General features: G+C 40.8%; 1 non-coding gene across 1 annotated transcript; it reads right to left on the bottom strand.

Moving 5' to 3' along the window:
* Positions 1 to 242: 242 nt before the first annotated feature.
* On the bottom strand, positions 243 to 345 carry LOC112774403 (small nucleolar RNA R71). The gene has a single exon (XR_003188895.1). It is a non-coding gene; the product is annotated as a small nucleolar RNA R71 (small nucleolar RNA).
* Between the last annotated feature and the right edge of the window lie 9,616 nt (positions 346 to 9,961).

Below are 9,961 nucleotides of genomic sequence, written 5' to 3'. Positions count from 1 at the left end.
GTTCATTCGGAGGAAGTGTCCAAGAAGACCCCAATCAACATCTAACCACCTTCCTGAGGATATGTGATACTGTGAAGTCTAATGGTGTTCATTCTGACACCTATAGACTACTTCTGTTCCCTTTCTCACTTAAGGACAAGGCATCTAAATGGCTGAAATCCTTCCCAAAGGAGAGTTTAGCAACCTGGGAAGATGTGGTAAACAAATTCTTGGCAAGATTCTATCCTCCTCAACGGATCAACAGGCTGAGAGCTGAGGTGCAAACATTCAGGCAGCAGGATGGTGAGACTCTATATGAAGCATGGGAGAGGTTTAAGGACCTGACAAGAAGGTGTCCACCAGATTTGTTCAATGAATGCATGCAACTACACATTTTCTATGAAGGCCTCTCTTATGAATCAAAGAAGGTAGTAGACCATTCATCCGGGGGATCTCTGAACAAGAAGAAGACCATTGAAGAAGCCATAGATGTCATTGAGACTGTAGCGGAGAATGACTACTTCTATGCTTCTGAAAGAGGCAACACTAGAGGAGTGATGGAGCTAAACAATGTGGATGCACTGCTGGCCCAAAACAAGCTTATTACCAAGCAGCTGGCTGACCTCACCAAGAAGATGGAGAGGAACCAAGTGGCAGCAATCACCACCTCATCAGCAACCCAAGAGGGAGTGAATGCTGAGGCAGATGAGGAGCAAGAACAAGCCAACTACATTGGAAACTCACCCAGGCTGACCCATGATCCATACTCCAAAACCTACAACCCTGGATGGAGGAATCACCCAAACTTTGGGTGGGGAAATCAACAAGATCAAAGCCAGGATCAGAGACGTCACAACCACAACAACAATGTAGCTCACCAACATTCCACACAGAGATCATATCAACACCACCTTAACAATATCTCTCCACATCCATATCAAAACCAAAATGACCCAACTCACCCATCCACTCTCAACTCACCATCATATGAAGATAGACTCTCCAAAATTGAGACTCCGCTTGAGGGCATATGCAAAGAGATTCATGACAGTAAGGCATTCCGAGAAGAAGTGCAGTCCAATATGCAGAATCAAGATGCTGCCATCAAGAAACTTGAGACACAAATTGGCTACCTATTCAAGAGAATTTCCAGCCACAACCCTCGCAGCGATACAAACTCAAACCAAAGGGAGGAGTGTCAGGCTATAACCCTCAGAAGTGAAAAAGAATTGAAGGATATTCCCAAGCAACCCCGAGAGAAAGATTCAGATAGAAAGAAGGAGGAACAAGATGAAGTTCAAATCCCCACCTCCAACTCACGTCAAAAGGAAGGAGAGCTGAAGCCATATGTTCCGAAAGGACCATATCCTCAACAACTGAAGAAGAATGGGGATGACAGCCAGTTCTCCAGATTTTTAGAAATCTTCAAGAAATTACAGATTAACATACCCTTTGCTGAAGCAATAGAGCAAATGCCGCTCTATGCCAAGTTCTTGAAGGAATTGATGACTAAGAAGAGAAGTTGGAAGAGCAACGAGACTGTGATACTAACCGAAGAATGTAGTGCTATCATTCAGCATAAACTACCCCAGAAATTGAAGGATCCTGGGAGCTTCTAGATCCCTTGTATTATAGGGGAGATTACAGTGGAGAAAGCTCTATGTGACTTAGGAGCCAGCATAAATCTGATGTCAGTAGCTAGGATGAGGAAAATGAAGATCGAGGAGGCTAAGCCAACAAAAATGGCCCTACAACTGGCAGACGATCGTTCAAGTTCCCTCATGGTGTAGTGGAAGATTTGCTGGTGAAGGTGGGAGATTTCATTTTCCCAGCAGACTTTGTGGTGTTGGACATGCAGTAGGAAGCCAAGGCCTCTATCATCCTGGGAAGACCATTCTTAGCTACTGCTGGAGCTGTCATTGATGTCCAAAAAGGTGATCTCATCTTGAGATTACACAATGAAAAGATGACATTCAATGTATTCAAGGCCATGAGTTACCCACCAGAATAATGGGGAGAATGTATGAGATTGGACTCACTGGAAAATGCAATGCAGGAGAGTTTTGAAGAAGAAGAACCTGAAGGGTTAATAGAGGAGGGATCAACGTCTAGTGAAGAGGTTGTAACAGCAGAGATTCATATACGAGGTGCACCAAAGGAAGAGAATGAAAAGTTAGAAGCACCAAAACTTGAACTCAAAGCATTGCCACCCACTCTCAAATATGCATACTTAGGAGAGAATGAAAGCTACCCAGTGATCATAAACTCATCCCTCAGCCAAGATCAAGAGGATGAATTATTCCAAGTGTTGCGAAAGCATAAGGATGCCATTGGATGGACCCTCGCTGACTTGAAAGGAATTAGTTCGGCCATATGCATGCATAAGATACTGTTGGAAGATGATGCCAAACTATCCATTCAATCCCAAAGGAGGCTGAACCCAATCATGAAGGAAGTAGTGCAGAAAGAAGTTATAAAGTTATGGCAGGGAGGGGTAATCTACCCGATCTCAGACAGCCCCTGGGTCAGCCCCGTGCATGTCGTGCCCAAAAAGGGAGGGATCACTGTAGTCCACAATGAGAAGAACGAACTAATTCCTACAAGGACCGTCACAGGATGGCGGATGTGCATAGACTACCAGAAACTCAATGAGGCTACACGAAAGGATCATTTTCCCCTCCCATTCATGGATCAGATGTTGGAAAGACTCGCAGGACACGCATATTATTGTTTTCTCGACGGTTATTCAGGATATAACCAAATAGTGGTTGATCCCAGAGACCAAGAGAAAACCTCATTCACTTGCCCATATGGAGTGTTTGCCTACAAGCGCATGCCATTTGGGCTATGTAATGCAGTGGCAACTTTCCAACGCTGCATGCTTTCTATCTTCTCAGATATGATAGAGAAATTCATTGAAGTTTTTATGGATGATTTCTCGGTATTCGGAGATTCATTTTCTAGCTACCTGAATCACCTAGCCTTGGTATTGAAAAAGTGCCAAGAGACCAATCTGGTCTTGAACTGGGAGAAATGTCACTTTATGGTGACAGGAGGAATAGTCCTTGGCCATAAGGTTTCTAACTAAGGCATTGAGGTGGATAGAGCTAAAGTGGAACTTATTAAAAAACTTCCTCCACCTAGTGATGTCAAGGCAATTAGAAGCTTTTTAGGGCATGCTGGCTTTTACAGAAGATTTATTAAAGATTTTTCAAAGATAGCCAAGCCCTTGAGCAATCTCCTTGTATCTGATACACCATTTATCTTCGATGAAACATGCATGCAAGCATTCGAGAATTTGAAAAAAAGATTGTCCTCTGCCCCTATCATTTCCCCACCTGATTGGAACTTACCCTTTGAATTGATGTGTGATGCATCTGACTTTGCAGTTGGGGCCATGTTAGGGCAGAGGAAAGATAACTTAGTCTATGTGATATACTATGCTAGCAAAGTCCTCAATGAAACTCAAAGAAATTATACCACTACTGAAAAGGAGTTGCTAGCAATAGTTTTTGCATTTGACAAGTTTAGATCATACCTCATTGGTGCTGAAGTGATTGTTTTCACAGATCACACAGCACTGAAATATTTGTTTGCCAAGCAAGAATCAAAACCAAGACTAATAAGATGGATTTTATTGTTACAGAAATTCAATATTGAAATCAGAGACAAGAAGGGAGTAGAGAAAAAAGTAGCGGATCACCTATCCAGAATCCCTCATGATGAAGGTAGAACACATGATACTAGTGTAAATGAGCTCTTCCCTGATGAGCAGTTGATGACAGTTCACAAAGCACCATGGTTCGCAGACATTGCCAACTTCAAGGCAATTGGGGCCTTACCTCCAGAGATCAATAAACATCAAAAAAGGAAGCTCATAAATGATGCAAAATATTTTGTCTGGGATGAGCCATATCTCTTCAAGAAATGTTCAGATGGAATCCTGAGAAGATGTGTTTCAGAAGAAGAGGGACGGGAAGTCTTGTGGAATTGCCACGGCTCATACTATGGAGGCCATTTTGGAGGGGACAAAACTGCAGCAAAGGTGTTACAAAGCGGATTCTTTTGGCCCACCCTTTTCAAGGATGCTAAAGAACTAGCGAAGAGCTACAATGAGTGCCAGAGATCTGGGAACTTGCCCAAAAGAAATGAGATGCCACAAAATTTTATCTTGGAACTGGAACTGTTTGATGTGTGGGGAATCGATTTCATGGGACCATTCCCAACCTCATATTCAAACAAGTCCATCTTGGTAGCAGTGGATTACGTTTCCAAGTGGGTAGAGGCTACTGCAACTCCAACGAATGATAACAAGGTGGTCATGAACTTCCTCAGAAAGAATATCTTTAGCCGATTTGGAGTCCCACGAGCACTCATCAGTGATGGAGGGAGCCATTTTTGTAACAGACCACTAGAAGCTCTTCTCCTACGATACAGGGTAAAATATAAGGTGGCCACTCCTTACCATCCCCAAACAAGTGGGCAAACTGAGATATCCAACAGAGAGCTAAAAAGGATTCTGGAAAAGACTGTGGGTGCATCAAGAAAGGATTGGTCGAAGAAGCTGGATGATGCTCTTTGGGCATACAGAACAGCATTCAAAACTCCACTTGGAATGTCCCCATATCAACTAGTGTATGGGAAAGCTTGTCATTTACCACTGGAGCTGGAACACAAAGCTCTCTGGGCTCTCAAGATACTAAATTTTGACAGCATTGCTGCTGGTGCAAAGAGGATCTTGCAGCTGTAAGAAATGGAGGAATTTAGATCGCAAGCCTATGAAAATGCCAAGATCTATAAAGAGAAGGCGAAAAGAAGACATGACCTGCACCTTGCACCAAGGAGTTTCGAAAAAGGGCAGCAAGTACTCCTCTACAACTCCAAATTGAGACTGTTCCCAGGAAAACTCAAATCAAGGTGGTCAAGACCCTTTCTGGTCACAAAAGTCTCACCATATGGGCACATAGAAATCATGGATGAAAGATCGGAGAGGACTTTCACTGTGAACGGACAAAGGCTCAAACACTATATGGGCAACATGGGGAAAAACCCCAAAGTAAAGTATCATCTCAAGTAATGAAGGAATCGTCGAGCTAGAGACGCTAAAAGAGCGCTTTGTTGGGAGGCAACCCAACCTGAGGTAGTTTCTTTTTCGTTATCATTTCAATAAAAATCACAAGTTGTTTCCCCTGTATTGCGAGGAGCTAAGTTTGGTGTTCCACACCAAGACAAAACCTAAGAGTGAAAGTGTAGTTTTAAGTTTGGTGTTCCACCAAAGATATTAGTTATAATCACACTACACTCCAATGACAAATTGCTAGCTCCAACCACTCAGGGGACCACTTGGCAGTTGTTTAGTCTGAAGTTAATGGTTGTTTTGTTAATAACAACATATGAGGATCTCTGCAAGCATGCAATTTGTTGTACTAGGCAAAGAACTAAGTTTGGTGTTCACACACCAAATTAAGTTCAGAAAATTCGCAAGCATACATGTAAGCTAACTATGTCTCAAGTGCTGAAACAAGCAACTTCCAATGACTTTGCAGGAACCTTCTGAGGAAATGGTGCACCATCATCCAAGGAAGTGAAGGAGCAAAAACTATGGATGAGGACAATAAGGGGACAACAAGAAACCATCACCCGAAGGTTGTATTGTTACTTAATTTCATATACTTAAAATGCTAAAAATTGGAAGTCAGGAGGAACTTGATTTATAGTTGCTCATTAGTTTAGATGATTAGAGTTTAATGGTTGCTTTATTGCTTTTGTCATATGTGTACTGTCCACGATACCTGCTTCAATTCCATCCTACTTATTGTGTTGCTTGTCTCCTTTTAAATCAAATAAAAAGAGAATGTGTGTTATCAAAGACCAGAGTGGAGTTCATATTGTGGAATAAGTTCCTTAGTGTGTGATGTGGTCATAAGTTAGCTAAGTTGATTCACCGACAAAGGTAGGAAGACAATTATCTGTCTTGAATCATATGCTTGAAACACACCCCATGAGACTAGCTAAATAACAAGATCCTAATAAGAATAAGGGGAAAAGAACAATAAGAGTTGAAAAAGAAAGAAAAGTTAATAAAGAATAAGGCTAGGCACCAAGGGTTTGAAACTTGAGAGATGTGTCTGTGGTGCCCCTGTACCAAGGATCTGCTTGGATGAATAAGTTCGTAGGAGTGCTTCATCACTTGGTAACTTGGGTTAACTAACCCGAGATTATCAACTGAAAATCCACTATCAAGAGCAACTTTGCTACAGAACATTTAGTAACCCAAAGAGGTGCTGGACACCAAGGTCTCAAGAAAGGAAATAACAAACCATGTGCCTGTGGTGTGTATGTATGGGGGAAAGAGACTTGAGGGAGTAAGTCCTTAGGGGTGTCTTAACACCTAGCACCTTGAACCAACTGGTTCGGGAGTGCTGGCTGAAAGCTTATCTTAAAGAGTCGCCCCCTCACAGAGCACTTAGCCTAAGAACACAAATAAGCCCTGAAAACAATAAAAGGATCAATGAATAAGAGTCTCATAGGGTGCAATCAAGTGAGTATTCCAGGACATGATAAAGGTCTGAAAGCCAGTGAAGGAATGAAGCTAAGTTGCTATGCATGAAACCACCATAAAACCAAGGATATGACCTCCACAATAATGACTCATTCCTCTTGGCATTCTATTCATCATTCTCTTGTTCCAGTACTTGCTTAGGGACAAGCAAGCTTTAAGTTTGGTGTTGTGATGCCAGGGCATTCTGGCCAGTTTCACTGACCTTTTCTTTACTGTTTTAGGGAAGTTTCATGCATTTTCTTAGGAAATAAGCAAGTTTTGGGTAGAATTTCACTTACATCTTGATTTAAGCATACATTGTGCACTTTACATGATTTCATGAGCATTTTGCATGAATTAGATGAAAAATTGGATGATGCATATCTCATGATGTGGATTAGAACTTTGATGCACTTTATTGCTTGATTTCAGGACAAAGGAAGCAAGAAAGAACCACGTTAGCAGCCACGTTAGTCTAACTAACGTGACCACTAATGTGGAATGGGAGCTAGCTTGCAATGTTAATGAGAAAAGTAATCGCCAATAACGTCCTCGAAGCCATCATAGCCCACGTTAGAGTTCACGTTAACTTAGTTAACGTGAACTCTAACATGGAAGAAAGAAAGTGGAGCCAACGTTAGTGACACTCACCTTTGTCACTAACGTTGGACCAAGCTCATATTGGCCACGTTAGCCTCCACGTTAACTTAGTTAACGTGGACTCTAACGTTGGGAAGCAAAAGAGTGGCCAACGTTAGTGACACTCATCATTGTCACTAACGTTGGGCTAAGCCACCTTGAGCTACGTTAACTCCCACGTTAACTTAGTTAACGTAGAAGCTAACGTAGAGAAAGCAAACAATCACCAACGTTAGTGACACTCACCTTTGTCACTAACGTTGGAATGAGCCACAATGAGCCACCATGAGCCACGTTAACTCCCACGTTAACTTAGTTAACGTGGATGCTAACGTTGAGGATAGGATGATGAGCCAACGTTAGTGACACTCACCTTTGTCACTAACATTGGAGATGGCTATCATTACCACGTTAGAAGCCACGTTAACTTAGTTAATGTGGACTCTAACGTGGGAAGAAGGGGCACCTTGGAACGTTAGTGACAAAGGTAAGTGTCACTAACGTTCTCGAAGGATTGGCAAGCCTACGTTAAGAGCCACGTTAACTAAGCTAACGTGGACTCTAACGTAAGGGGAAGGGAGGACTCTCAACGTTATTGGAAAAGGTGAGCCCCAATAACGTGTGCGAAGGACCAAGAGGCAACGTTAGCGGTCACGTTGGTGCTACTAACGTTGAAGTTAACGTGGATCATCCCTGGGTGAGGAACGTTAGTGAAAAAGGTGATTGCCACTAACGTTCTCGAACCCACACTCTCACTTAACGTTAACGCCACTAACGTCCCGAGCTAAACACCCTGCCTACTTCACACTTTCTCTTTGCAAGTAAAGCTAAGCCCACTGAAGAGTATAACTGCTTCAAACTCAAGATCCAAAGGCCCATATCCAAGACTTGAAGAACCAACTAGAAGATCAGAAGAGTAGTATATATATAGGGGTAGTTTTGAATTAGAAAGCAGCTTTTGGGTGATGGGAAATTGAGAACTACTCTCTGTATAATTTACTTTCTCTGCACTTCTAGTTCTAGTTTTCATGATGTATTCTCTATCTTTGTTTTCCAATTCCAGAGCTATGAACAACTAAATCCCTTTCATTGGGTTAGGGAGCTCTTTTGTAATTTGATGGATCAATACTAGTTTTCATTACTCTTCTTCTATCTTTTCTCTTGATTTTACTAGAAAGCTTTCAATCTTCATCCAATTGGGTAGTTATCTTGGAAAAGAAGCTATTCATACTTGGATCTCTTCTGAACCTTGGAAGAGGAATGAAGAGATCATGCTAGAAATGCTTTCTCATGTTGGACCAAATTGGGTTTGGTTGGGTATGGTGACTATAATCCTACCAACACTTGATTTGGGAATGCATGTGGTATAATCAGTGACCATACTTCATCTCTTCTCATGAGCAATTGACCAAGGAATTGGCTATTGATCAAGATTTGAGAGATTGAATTGCCAAGGAATTGGAATTCGATCACTTAAGATTGCCAAGGAGATCAATGAATGCATTGATTGAGGAAGAGATGAAAATGAACTTGATCCGGAGAATGCAACATCTCCTAAGCCCAAAGAACCCCCATTTCTGATCTTACCCATTCTCTTTAATTTCTGCAATTTACTTTTATGAGCATCTTCCCTATTCCCATTTAGAATTCTGCAATTTACTTTCCGTCATTTACTTTCAGCTCTTTACTTCCAGCATTTACATTTTCTGCTATTTACTTTTCTGCCATTTAATTTCCTGCAACTCTCAAACCAAATTCTGCTTCGCTCAACTAGAACATTCCTCTAATTAAAGTTGCTTGACCAATCAATCCTGTGGGATTCGACCTCACTCTATTGTGAGTTTTTACTTGATGACAATTCGGTATACTTGCCGAAGGAAATTGTTGAGAGACAAGTTTCCGTGCTATTAGAAACCAGAAAATTTGGAAATCCATATGCATTGATAAGTTATATTTACTTTTTCAAAAAAAATCCCTATAATTAAATAATTAAATAAGGGGACAAAAATTACCCCAGTATTAAGCTTAGTAAAGGATCAATGCATATGTAATAAAATTAAAAATGAGTTGGTACATGAGTATGTGATACAAAAGTGGGAAATTTGGGAAGCTAGGCATAATGTTAGAATTGTATAGAGTATGTATATGTTAGGTGAGATCTTAGACTAATCAAGGATTCAATTTATAGCTCACTTAGCCATATATATATATATATATATCCTCACCCTTGCCTTAACCCCATTACAACCTTGAAAAGACCTCATGATGATGTTTGCATGTATACATTAAATATTTGTTGATTGGTTAGATGAAGAACAAAGTTTTAGAAAGCATGACTAGAGAGGAGTAGAGTGATTAACCCTAAACATTGAGTGTTTAGAGTGCATATACAAATCCAGTGAGGGTTCAATAGCTCATTTCCATATATCTATGTTTAATCATTACTTGTCTTGCAAGTTTGTGAATTCTTTTAATTAACTCAACTCAATTGTGAATGTGTTTTAATATGATTTAGCCCTTGGCTGTGCATATGTGATTCTTTGAAAAATTTGACTCAATTTAACCACATGTAAGCTTTATATATCTAGGTGGGTAGTAATTAGCATTGCATGATTCATTTAGGTAGCTTGTATTTAGATAGATTGCATTGCATAGATTCCACCATTCTACCTTCACTCTTTTTCAGTTTCTCATGAATTTAGCATGAGGACATGCTAATGTTTAAGTGTGGGGAGGTTGATAAACCACTATTTTATGACTTATCTTGTGCTCAATTGAGTGGTTTTTATCAATTCTTCACCC

Source organism: Arachis hypogaea, chromosome 18 (genome assembly GCF_003086295.3).
Source record: "Arachis hypogaea cultivar Tifrunner chromosome 18, arahy.Tifrunner.gnm2.J5K5, whole genome shotgun sequence".
In the NCBI taxonomy this organism is placed as follows: domain Eukaryota; kingdom Viridiplantae; phylum Streptophyta; class Magnoliopsida; order Fabales; family Fabaceae; genus Arachis; species Arachis hypogaea.
The sequence above is the reverse complement of the archived record's forward strand: the minus strand, read 5'-3'. Positions and strand labels throughout refer to the sequence as shown.